The 13,537-nt window shown below is 38.7% G+C and overlaps 1 pseudogene; it reads right to left on the bottom strand.

The window, feature by feature from the left end:
• Positions 1-645: 645 nt before the first annotated feature.
• Positions 646-13,253, bottom strand: LOC107858241 (annotated as a pseudogene).
• Positions 13,254-13,537: the final 284 nt, after the last annotated feature.

The following is a 13,537-nucleotide window of genomic DNA, read 5'->3' as shown; positions in this document are numbered from 1 at the left end:
ATATGATTTAAAAAAAAAAACTTCAACGAAGCTTTAATGGAGGATTTATTAGTGTTGAAGAAGAAATGGGGTGGGGGGAGGATAAAGGGGGTATGGGGTAGTATTTAAAAAGAAAATAATTTTTTTTAAAAAAAGAATATAAATTATATATTAAATTATTTACATGTGGCAGCTTTTAATTGGTTAAAAAGTCAAATTTGAGCCCTTTCACGCTCCTGTGGTGCATGTATACACGCAGAGGTCCAAAATGATGTATTTGCAACGAAATAAAGAAGAATCGTGAGGTAATAGGTCGAATTCAAAGTTTAGGTGTCTTTGAAAATCTCGACCAACATCAGGGGATAATTATGTATTTACTCGTAATAGTAAATATTGAAATAATAAAGGCAAGATAATAAATATAATCTAAGTATAGGTGCCTGAAATAAGCGAGGAATTAAATGAACACACATCTGAAAAATCTACCTCATATTGAAAACCCCACGTAATTAATGTCATAATAATCTATAATGTATGCTTTTGAAGCCTTTTCAGTTTGGCACAATCCTAGCTAGTTACTTATACCAAGGTGGCACAATCTGTGAAAGAGATATTGAAAAACTCAATGCATCTTACGAAGTCGACTTCAAAGCTGCATGGGATCGATCACTTCACACCTCCTCTGCAAACAAATCGCAGACTTGGCAGAGCAGTCGACTTCAAAGTCAATTGTTGAATGAATGCGCGAGATTCGCTCTCTGTCTGTCTGATGAACTTGGCACATGCAGCAGGTTCCCCAGTCAACAATGAACAACTTGTGGTGAAAATATTGAATGGACTCTCGTCCAGAGTTCCGTGAGATACAAGTAGCTATTGCTCAACGAGTCTTCAATCCGCGAGGTTTGCTTGCATGTAGTTCCCATATTGCTCTATATTGTCCATGATATTCATGAATCCAACGTATCCAAAGTGACAACAATTTACATACAGCTGCCTTGTTACAAATTCTGATCCTTTCTATTAGCATATATGTAATAAACCACCTCAAGTAACATACACTATTTTTTCATAGATGTTTTCCTGTACCTCTAGGCAATTGCCTACTACTATGAAAGAGAACATGCACCTAAAAACTACAATCTGCAGTGTATCAACTATATACATAATCACTATAGGACATCTAGCATGCTATACAAAAATGAGAAATAATTTAGTAGTTGACTTGTACCATTTAACTAGTTTATTACAAGAACGAGTAGAAAGTGCCAAACACCAATGCAGAACAGTATGGAAGGGTCACTATGCACTGAACTCTGTCCCGACTTGGTTTTCGGTTGGCTTCTGGTAGTTGAAACATTGATAGGCTGAGAACCTGAAATTTCAACAGATTGGATTGGAGAATAGAACGGGTCTTAGCTTAACGCGAAAACTGACTCAAGTTATGCATTAATTTCCCCTATTATGTTAAAGCAGGATGATGTGTTCTATTAGGTTTAGTCGTCAAAGAGCGGATGCATAATTACATGACTTACAATCGTAGTTGGTTCATCCAATCCGTTGTCCATCCAGATCATAAACAATAATCTTGTCTTTTAGAAAAAACTTCTGCACAGAAATATGAAGCAAAACTAGTAAATGGTAAAAACAAGAGGCGAATCTCAGTAGCCGGTTTAGCTCAGTTAACTCAGCGAGCAAACATAGACATAGAGGTGCAGGGAAACACAAAGAAAAGATGAGGACAGGTGCAGGGAAAAAGTGCACTGGTTCAACTTGAAAAATTTACCTCCGAGAATTGTCCATCCTTGGGTCAGGGATTTCTGAAAGCTCATGCACCAGACTTCGGAACCACCCTACAAAAGCAAAACTTACTGATTGCGACAAATTACTATCATAACCAAATTGCGTTACAGTAAAAAAAAAAATGAAATAACTTTTGGCCACAGTGTGATCCAATACAGAGTGATTGAGCATAGATGCTACAAGGCGGGAGAGGGTACTAGGATTCTGTTCTGGAAAGATAACTAAACCAGGGAGATCCAATGTCTCCATATCTTTTTGTGATTGCAATGGAATACCGGCTAGGAACAAGGAGTTACAATTTAATTCACTCTAGATGCAAGACAAGTAGGGGAAATTCATGTGTGTTTTTCTAATGATCTGCTGCTATACATACTATAAGGCTGCTGATGAACCAGGCCTTCATGAAATTCTCCCAAGCATCAGTGCTGCAGGTAAATGTTGACAAAAGTTCCCTACTGAACCGCTGAAAAGAGATATACCATAAGAAACAGGAAGGCTACCGTATGTGCAGGAGTGTTCCCTTTTAAATATGGTCTAGGGGTTCCCATTGCTGCAAGGAAGCTGTCAATGGCACTTTGTTGGCCACTGGTAGAAAAGATCACAGCAAGAGTTACATGCTGGTCTGCTAAATTCTCGAGCTATGCAAGGAGGTTACAACTTATAAAAGTACTAGGCTTAAAAAAAAAAAGTTTTGACTTACAGTGGAGTATCGATGTATAAGGTAGTCCTCACCCCTTAATACCATTGTTGCACCACCGGCAAAGTTCAAACTCACCGTCGGAAATATATCGCTAACGCTGCACACACACAAGAAAAGAAAATACTGGTCAAATTTCAGTACAACCTAGCTAAACTAAACCCTCAAAAAGAAATGAGCCTGGATTCCCAAGTTAAGTTTATTTTTATTTAGAAAACCTGGAGGTGGTTATATAATAACACTGGAGATCCAGGGAAACAACAAGGCGCACTTTTTGTGAAACAGCCTCATTGATCTGCACGAGAAAAAAAAAATTGAGTTATAAGGAGCATTCACAATAACATAGTTGCCAACTGTAAGTAGATAAAGACTACTTGTGAAATGGATCCAAGTGATGTTTTTCTCAGTATTAGTAGATGAACATGCATCTTGAATGATCAATGGAATATTATAACTTACAGCATTAAGAAAAATGTCATGAGCTTCTTCTGGAAGATATGCCAGAGTAGTTCCTGAATCAACCATGGAACCCTGTTGCTTCGTGTTTTAAATAATTCTGGATTAATACTCAAGGTTTGCCCATTGAGAGCAATACCCTCAAGAATGACGCTGTAATGTGGCCTGGTAAAAGAAAAAAAAAAGTTAGGATACTTATGTGAAAGATATTTATCCACGTTCCGTAATTATTTGGGACAAAGTAAAACTAGAATCATGGTCACGAAATATCATGAAATAAAAATTAAGCCATACAAGGTTAGCTATGAAAGAGATAACATACTGTGATGGGACAAGTGGCGTGTAAACTAAATTGGGCTCCACGGCTTGACCTAGCACCAAGACGCCACCTCTTCCATTGCTTCCTTTCAAGCAATGGGAGAACACATTCGGGGTCACTCCTTGGGTGGCACGCTGTGCGATAACCAAAAAGCCCAGCTGCCCTAATCCAAAGACCCCGTCAATTGCTCTGTCAGGCTTAGTTAGGAGTTCACCGGTCCGGTATGTGCTACATCTGCATCATAAAATCTCAACAACTATAAGGTTAAACAATGACAAGTAGCGAAAATAACATATGCTACCTAAAACTATAAACATGAATTATGGCTCACCCGAAAACGATCCGAGCAGATGAGTTTGTCAAGGGAATTGTATCAAAGTGCATAAAATCTGCAATATAATATCCCGATGTCCCACTGCCATCACCGTAATGGATCGCATACCCACAATGATTTTGAGCAGCACAAGATTTCCCTCCAATAGCACATATTTTGTCAGAACATAAGACAGGCCGAGCTGTTGACGAGCTTGATGGATCAAAGAATTCTAAGCGGTTCTGTTATAGAAAGAAAATTTTTGTCAAACACCATTCTTACTAATGTGAGGACTTCAATGAATGACAAATGCTTATTGCAAAAATTCTATTTCTAGAGTTAAAAAGAGTTGTTAAGAAAACTAGCTACTGATCATTTGTAGTAGGACTGCTTTCCAAATTTACTGATGTTGTTCATACACACTTGGTGACTAATAAAAATCTCTAAATACCAGTAAAATAAAACAATAATATCCAAACCTGAACTAAACTGTATGTCGGGCAACCGTTACATGGAATACAGCTAACCCACAGCACATCACTTCCGGTGTCTATCACTACATAGAAGTCCTTTGGAGGGAAACCCAACCGAACTCTTGTAAAATAAATCCTGAAACAAAATAATATCATCAACTTATATTCACTGTGATGGAAACATAACTCATAAATCAAACGTAAAACTGCTACAAAAGGTGATTAATCTTAGCCAGTACTAGATCACGAAAGTAAGAAAAAAACCAAGAAAGACAACGTAAACAGGAATCCTAAGGCCACAAATCTAACTAATGTTTTGCAACTAGAACTACTGCTGTAACTAATGTTTTACTACTGGAACTACTGCTGTAACTAATGTTTTACCAGTAAACAAATACGGTCCTGCCTTAAAGGATATCTACGTACAAGCTAGCAAGGACTTTGTGTAGGACTTGTAATCCAATCCTAACTCCTCTTAATGTATGACAATTGTAACATCTCACACTCAGTTACACAGATTAAAAACTCCATCAGTTACAATCTCTCTGCCTTCCTCAGTTACACACAATTAAAAAAAAAAAACTGCAGTTTCTCCAACAGTTTTACAAACTATTTCATCATCCAGAAATCCAGTTCTCCTCTCAAATTCAATCATAAAAAAATCAAGAGAATTGGCTCAAGAATCAATCTTAGTTTCGTCCCTGCCGGTAACTAACTTCTCTAACATTTTTAGGTATGTAAGATTATTTCTTTGATGTTTTCTCTTGGTTTTATTTCTCCTCAAATTATGATTACTTTCAAAATAATGATGGTGGAAGGAGTTCTAAAATCCTAGTCCATTAATCGAGTCCCCAGTCTCAAGTTACCTGGAAGGTTATTCATTTAAAAAAAAAAAAAAACATTTTGGTCCATTAATCTTTTCTATGGATACTCGATATTATGTGAATTATATTTATTCTACAAGTTGCTGCAAGAGTTACAAATCCATAGCCAATGAACACTTCTGGCTATCTCAAAACAGAATCAAGCAAAGCTAAACCATACTACTAGCCTTTGAATCAATCCTCATAATCTAGCCTAGCATAGCACACTGTAACTAGTTTTGCACCCTATAATTTGATCTCACACAGCACATATAGGCATTTTCTCTGGCTAATTAAAACTTCCCAGTCTCTAGCTATCCTTTCAAAGAACATATGATTTCTTTCGATCCATATGGCATTCACATACTCTGCATAAACTGTTCTAAATATTTGGGCTTGTTGTGTTCTGCCTTTGGCATTTTGGATTGTCCATTTCACATGTTTGTTTCCGGGTAGTAGTTGTAGATATTTTGTTTATGTTTCCATAGAAGTAAACTGTCATACACTGTTCTTGCAAAGTTACAACCATAAATAGTCTGTATCTCGATTCTGGATGGCTATGACACATGCAACGCACTCCAAATTAACATCTGTTCCCCATTTGGCTAGCCTGTTGCTTTTTTTTTTTTAACATAAGACTGAATTTTTAATTCTGTTTCTAAGAAGACATCATACTGGAAACTCCTATTGTTTTCATATGAACCGTGATCCATGAAGCTCAACCAGATTCCCTCAGTTTCCTCTTCAGTTCCTTTAAGTGTTATGGAAGTTATGACTTGGAATATTGTAATAATGATGTTGCAAGACGTTACTTTCAATGACTCCCCAAAACAATACAGAGTGTTAGTTCATGATGTATGAAGCCAAAGTCCCTGAATTCCAATGTGATCCCACAAAAAGGTTAAAATATTAACATGAGCCTAGTAAAGTTAGCACGTTGGTCACAAATCAGCGAAGATAACAACGCTATAATGACTTGAATTTTCCATGATTTCCATAATATCATAAAATCCCTCTCTTATGAACCACGACACAAAATGACACGATCCGTAGGACTTCTAGCTCTACGAATTAATTCAAGAATGTCTTTATTACCTTAAGATATGATCCCCAAACTCATAACCTATGCTAAAAACAACATGTCCATTCCAAAGGCTCACTCCTGATAAAGTTATGAAAATCCTTCATTGATGAATTAATTTGACTTAATGGATTATGATTCTACCTCTCATGAGTCCTAATGATGATAATACTTGATTATGAGTTTATGGTGGCTTAATCTCAAATATGAGTATCGGGTGCGTGCCACGTCTAGGGCCTCGTCTCGGGGCGTGACAGCAATCATGTCTATATATATTACACACATGAATACAATTGATTTCTGAGGTTTTCTATTACATCGATCTCTTCTTGGCCCTTCAATATGGTATCCGAGCCAAATTCTTGGAAAAGCTCCTCGTCTTCGTCGACTCTTCCTTCTTCTCCAGTGATAACAACCAGTGTGGTTTCCTCCAGCTCCAGCTCCAGCTCGAACCCCCTTTCTCACGCTCATCACTTTATCTCACTCAAGCTCACATCGAACAATTTTCTCTTCTGAAAAACTAGATTGTTACCATATCAGTCTATCCTCTGCCCTCCCCCCCTTGCTTGCAATCATCTCCCTATCTCTCTGCTCCGTGTGTTGTGTCACAAAATACCACTGCCACTATACCTGCTTTTCCTAACCTGATAGAACACTCACGCTTATCCAGTTCATCGAAACTTAATACACCATCCACCACATCCTCTTCCACTCCAGCAGTCCATGAGTCTCTTCCAACTACCATTCCAATTGAATCTTCTTCAAATTCCCCCTCGATGAAATAATCAGTAGTGTCGCCTCCGTCTACCCCATTGGTAACGGATGTCTCTGGAAACAACATTCCCGTCTCACATGGTATACCACTGAACATCCAACCTGTAGTTAGTTGTTCCTCAGCTCAAGTTCCACCTGAGCGCACTCACCACATGCGACTCCGACACATGCCTCCTTCATCCCACTCTACCTCACTGTCCTCTTCCTCGCAGCTCTCACCTCCTACAGCTGAACCTACTTGTTTATCTGAAGCTACAAAATACAAAGAATGGAAAGATGCTATGGGTGCTGAGATGACAGCCCTATTTAAAAATAAAACTTGGTCTCTTTTGCCTCCGTCATCTTCTATGAATGTGTTAGGCTGTAAATGGGTGTTTCGTATTAAGTGAAATTCTGATGGGTCTATTGAAAGGTACAAAACTCATCTTGTTGCAAAAGGTTTTCACCAGGTTGAAGGCTATGATTTTTCTGAAACATTCAGCCCAGTTGTAAATCCCGCGACAATTCACATTATTCTCTCATTGGCAGTCTCGCAAAAATGGCCCCTACATCAGTTAGGTGTTCAAAATGCCTTTTTACATGGCGATCTCGTTGAAGATGTGTTCATGGCTCCACCTCCGGGGTTCGCTCATCCACAATTGCCTCATTATGTCTGCAAACTCCATAAATCATTCTATGGTCTCAAGCATGCTCCGAGGGCCTGGTAAACCAAGCTTCTCCAATTTTTGGTGTCCCTTGAATTTCTCCTTCAAAGACGAATGTTTCATTGTTTATCTACAACCCAGGTGGTATTCGAAACTTACATTTTCGAATAATAAAATAAAGATAAAGCTATTTGTGCGCACGTTAAGGATAGGGCACTAAATTCTCTCGTCTCACAATAGCAGGATTGCAATTGTGGCCGACGGAACGGTGGCTCGACGCCGGAAAACTAATCTACAGACATCAGCGCACACTATGGAACTTTGTGGCAAAACCCCTAATTTTGATGCATGATGAGGGCTATTATATGTTCAACTTCGAAGATCGAGAGCAGGTACTCCAGTCAGGACCTTAATATTTCAATAACAAGCCATTGATCCTAAAGGAGTGGGAGCTGGACTTTACGTTTGATTAGGAAGTGTTGAGCACTATCCCCATATGGGTGAAATTCCCTGGGTTGCCCGTAGGTTACTGGTCAACTGAAGTCTTAAGCAAGATGGCTAGTGCAGTGGGTAAACCACTATACACGGACAAATTTACCGCGAAGTCGGAGCAAATTTCTTATGCACGAACTGTTATAGAGGTGGACATCTCCCAGCCACTTCCTGAGATGATTACTGTTGAAACACCAACAGGGCCTTGGGACCAACCTGTTACTTATGATTTGGTACCCAAATTCTGCAATAATTGTGTTATGTGTGGGCATGAGGACCATGAATGCTGGTACAACAAAGATGCTGAAGCTGAGCCTGTGCAGCAGGGAAAACGGGGAGTAACCAAAAATCGAAGAAAACGCAACAGGAGGAGGAAGACCAAGCAAGTTTGGATCTCCAAGCCGAACCTTGATCCCAATCCAGTAGATGTGCAGTGCGTTCAGGGCAATATATCCCTGGAGGTGGGGGTGATACCTCAGGTGCCTAAAACTGTGGAGGGGGGAATGAACACAAGTAACAGACCGCATATACAATACACAGTTGGACAGGACCAACCTACCAAACGCTGTAGGAAGCAAGTAGTGGAAGACACTGGTAGAATGGGACAAAGAGGTGAAGCTAGCGGTTCTTCACCACATTGGTACAATCCTCCATGATTTTCTCCACCTGGAATATAAGGGGCCTGAACCAGGCCCACAAGCAAAAACAGTTGAAACTCTTTCTTGTAAAGAATAAGATTGATGTTCTAGGTTGTGTCGAAACTAAAGTAAAGGAACCTAAAATGAAACAATTGTTGAAGAGGGTAGCAAATGGATGTAATATGGCTTGCAATTATTCCCCAAATGCATTGAATGGGCGAATCTGGCTTATCTGGAAAACCTCTGTGAAAATCAATGTTCTAAAAGTGTCTGACCAGTTTATCCATTGCTTAGTTGAGAACATCGGATCCCAAAGTTCCACGTATCTCACAGTCATCTGTGCTATGAAGGAGATTAGTAAAAGGGAGGAGTTATGGTCTGAATTACTACAACACACACTGATGCCTTCTAATCCATGGGTATTGTGTGGTGATTTCAACAATGTATTACATTCAGAGGATCGGATGGGAACTCCAGTCACTGCTGCTGAAACTCAAGGCTTTCAAAATCTGATTGACGTTCTACAATTTACACCCTTGAGATCAAAAGGTTGGCAATTCACTTGGTGCAACAAGCAGGAGGGGTCCAACAGGGTCTATGGTAAGATTGATTGGGCATTAGGAAATTATGAATGGATTCAGAGATTTGGACATGTCGAAGCTGAGTTTCTAAATCTGAACACACACCTATTTTATTTTAATTAGAGTGTGCCAGTCTGCAAAATTGCATCCTAAGCCATTTGGATTTTTCACTAATGTGATGGCACATCCTACATTTCATGATACTATCCAGCAGGCTTGGAACCAGGGTGGTGCTGCTATTAATGTGGAGAAAACTAAAACTGGTTAGGGATGCTCTCAAAGATATAAATTCTTATATGGCCTCCTATATGCAAAAAAATCCAGTTAGCAAGAGAAAAACTTGAATTTGTACAGTTCCGGCTACAAGGAAACCTCACTTGTCAAATACTTATGAATCAAGAGAAATGATTAGTGGAGGACATTGAAAAGTGGACTGCAGGTGATGAGACAAAAAGCTAGAGCCACATGGATTGAATGTGGTGACTCAAATACCAAATACTTCCACGACCAATGGAAGCTTAGAGTCACTCATAATGCAATTGTTTCAATTTATACAGAATCAGGTGAAAAACTTACTAACCCCAAGATGGTAGAGGAAGAATTTATTGTTGTGTTTGCTAGTTTAATGGGGGATAAAATCTCCATGGCTTCGTCACCTGAGAAAAACCATGTACCTCTCCTACAATTTCTATTGAAGGATCCCCAGATGTTCAATCGAATCCTCGTTATGTTCAGTGGTTTCAACAAGATCGATCAACTAATTATGAGTTTGTTAATTTCGTCTCTGCCTGCAGTGATAGGTCTCAATACATCTAAAGAAATTTGGGATACTCTCGAAGCCGCCTTATCCCCAACCTCCAACACGAGAATTTTAAATCTCCATTTGCAACTTCAAAATATGAAACTGGAAGACCTTAATGTGTCGCAATACCTTCAAAACATTTACAATAAAGGTTGCCTACTGTTGACAGGCTATTGAGAATAGGTGTCAGCGTGCGTGCCTCCAAGATGCGCATTTTGTGGGTGGCATGATGAAACTTTTCATCGCTTGATTTTTGGATGTGCTATTATTACAAGAGCAATAGGGAGAAGGTTGTGTGTATGGCTTGGTATTAACAGGACTGGAATAATGAGATCCGGATGGCATGTATTAAGGCAAGGAAGAAGACTGATATCTACTGCTGCGTTTTTGCAAACTACCTTAGATTTTCAGCAGACAAGGTACGCTAGTGCAAAGGTGTTGAAGAAGGAGATTGCTCTCCATGTTCACTTCAGGGGAAAGGAGAGGTTAAAATGGATGGAGATGTACGTTTCCTTAGGTGGAATATATGTCGATGCTTATGAAATTGTAGTATTCAATGTTAGAATCATGTATAGGATAGTCCAGATTCTGCTACAGTGCTGTAAAGTTCAATTTTCCTAGGCGACAATCGCACATCTTGGGCATCTAAGAAGCAGCGGACAGTAGCTCGTTCATCAACAGAGTCAGAATACACAGCTTTGGCAGCTGAGTTAACATGGATTCAATCCCTCCTCTTTTAGTTGGAGCCCCGCTCCTCTACATTTTCTCGCCCACCTAGCCTGTCCAACACTCATGAAATACGCACTACGTCTAATACAACCACCATACTCTATCCATGACTGCTTCGCACTGTCAAGGAAGCTTTGTCCAAACGACACTGATGTATGCAGGACAAATACAATGCTCTCCATGCTAATAATATCGGATCATCCCAACTATGTCAAACAGGCAATATACGGACTCCTCATACCTTATAATGCCTCATACCAAACCACCCCTATAAATCTATAATAGGGTCATGGCAGTGTATAAAACAACAACATACCGAGTGTATTAATTCCCACAAAGCGGAGTATGTGGAGGGTAAAGTGTACGCAGTAGTCCATACCACTACTTCAGATGAAGCAGAGAGGCAACTACTTTACTAGCTAAATTTCATGAAACACAGATGAAGAATAAAAACTAGGTAAAATTATACCCGAAAATAGATGGATCATAAGATCCCTGAAGTGGGAAGTCGACAATTCCAGACAGTTGTTGCAACATTCTTCCGTGTCTTCCTTGATCACGGGCTCTCAGATCATGCATCTCTACTTCATCAGTCTGGAAATTTCTCTCTAACGGCGGCAACACCCCCACGGATGTTGCCGTAGAAATCAGTGAGAGAAATACAAGGAACAGAGTCACACACACACGACATGACTATGATGTTGTTGTCAAAAGGCTTTCTAGGCTATTGATAACACTGGATTTTGAAGATAGGTCCGAGATCAACAGTTAGGGGGCCTATAAGACGATGGACGGTCTAGGTGAACGGAATACAGCCTTGCAGATGAAGCCACAGTCGATGGTAGAAGAAGAAGTACCAGCCGGTGAAGTCTCAGCTCAAGTTCAACAGGAAATCGAAAGGCTCCTACAAGATAACCAAACAGAAAGGAAAGGCTCCTACAAGTTCAGTAAAGAGATTGTATTCTGTGAATCTATCAGCCAATTTACTTTAAAGCACTGGTTTTCTTCTATGTTTTTTTGGTTGAAAAGAAGATGAAATTATAGATTTAGCTCAGCAACACACTCAAAGGTGAATTATCGGACAGAAGCTTGTAAGAAAGACAACAAAAGTAGCAAAATGCGACTGACATTGATACACTAAATCCATCGCTCTTAGCTACCTACACAGGGGGGGAAAAGTGCTCTGTTAAATAACATGCTTCAGTTACGTAAATAGAAATCAGTATTAATACTGTACTACTTCAAAATAATCGCTTCTCTGAGTCCTTTGGGAGTTTGGAGGCTGGTAGCCCACCACAGCTACCTGGGATCGATTCCCCCTCAATGCCTTTGAGTCATAAGCCTGTCGCGCTGGGTTTATTTAGTGCGGTTTACATTTCCTGTTTGATTTGCAGATTATTGCACAGTGAGAGGTTTACCCAGTGCGCACCATTGGTAGCGGCTGCGGTTTTCTCGGGGTTCCAAAAAAAAAAAAAAATAGTTAAGGCCACGTTTGGCCATATAGAAATTTATTTTTTCCACTTTTTCGAAAAAAATTAAAAATAAATTCACTTTCTGGCAGATATAACTCCAAGTTCGATCGTAAAAATTTCAAAATACAATTTTGAGTTATATTTGAAAATTTTAATTACTTTCGTCTCCATTTAATTAGCAAACAAGTAATTTGAGACACGTATTAATATTAAGATGCCCAACTAAAATGAGACACGAGAGTGTTTTTTTTTTAAATAAACAAAGAGCAGCTTGGCCTATTTGATCAAGCTTTTTTTTTTTTTTTCAAAAATGCATGTTTATTTTTTTTGAAAGTGCTTATCTATATTTATATGTATTCTATAATCTAAATCTATATAAATAATCTCTATTATCTTAAAAGTGTAAAGGCTCTTATAAATCACGTTTGAACTTTTTGCACTTCATTAAAAGTCTTTCCTTTAGACAAAATTATCTTTCGCATATTCTATTTAAATTACAAATTCAATAAAATAAATATAAGAAAAGAAATAAATATATGAGTCCTAAAATATATTGAAAAAAATGATAGAAAAAGGTCTCCTAATATATAAAGGACTCCTAACCGTATGTACCTTTTGACTAGCAATAAAACCCCAATCATTCATCGTAAAATATGCTTGCACACAGTCCAACTTGTCCTGGAACTCAACGTAACCATAGCAGAGGCTATATCCAGTCTTGCCATCTTTAAAAACTTGAGCAGTTATCACCGTTCCAAACAACGAGAAGATTGTATACAGGTCTGCCGTTTCAACTGTCGGCTTCAAATTATAAACCCAAAGCAGATTGTAGAAGTCTTTCAACTCAGGTATATAAGGAAGCTCCTCCTCAAAAGTTTCTTCATCTTCTTCATCTCCATCATGTTGAGTATATTTCACATCTGAATGAATCTCAAGATAAGAAACAACTGTCTGCTAACCATCGTCTTTCACATCTGCATGAATCTCAACATTAGTCTGTTTACTATCATCGTGCTTCACATGATCTGTATGAATCTCAACAAGAGCCTGTTTACTATCATCGTGTTTCACATCTGAATGAATCTCATCATGAAAAACAACAGCCTGCTTACCATCGTCTTTCACATCTGTACTTATCATAATTGACGAATTGTAATGCAATTTGCGAACAAGGGGTCTTGTGAGAGACAAAATTGGGCGAAGTCTTCATGGATTCGTGATCTGCTGAGCTTATGTCAACAACTCAATATTTTCTCACAACTTAGTTTTATCATCGTTCAAAAAATTGAGTTTTTAAATTTTAGTATTGTGCTTATTTGTTTATTTTCAGTGAGTTATAATTTATTTTAGTTAGTGAAGATTATTTGGTTTACTTATGCTTGTGTTTTCTAAATATTCACCTCTTTTTAATCCGTTTTAAGTTA

The sequence above is a fragment of the Capsicum annuum genome, chromosome 2 (assembly GCF_002878395.1).
Source record: "Capsicum annuum cultivar UCD-10X-F1 chromosome 2, UCD10Xv1.1, whole genome shotgun sequence".
Lineage (NCBI taxonomy): Eukaryota > Viridiplantae > Streptophyta > Magnoliopsida > Solanales > Solanaceae > Capsicum > Capsicum annuum.
This window is presented reverse-complemented; position numbering and strand designations above follow the sequence as displayed.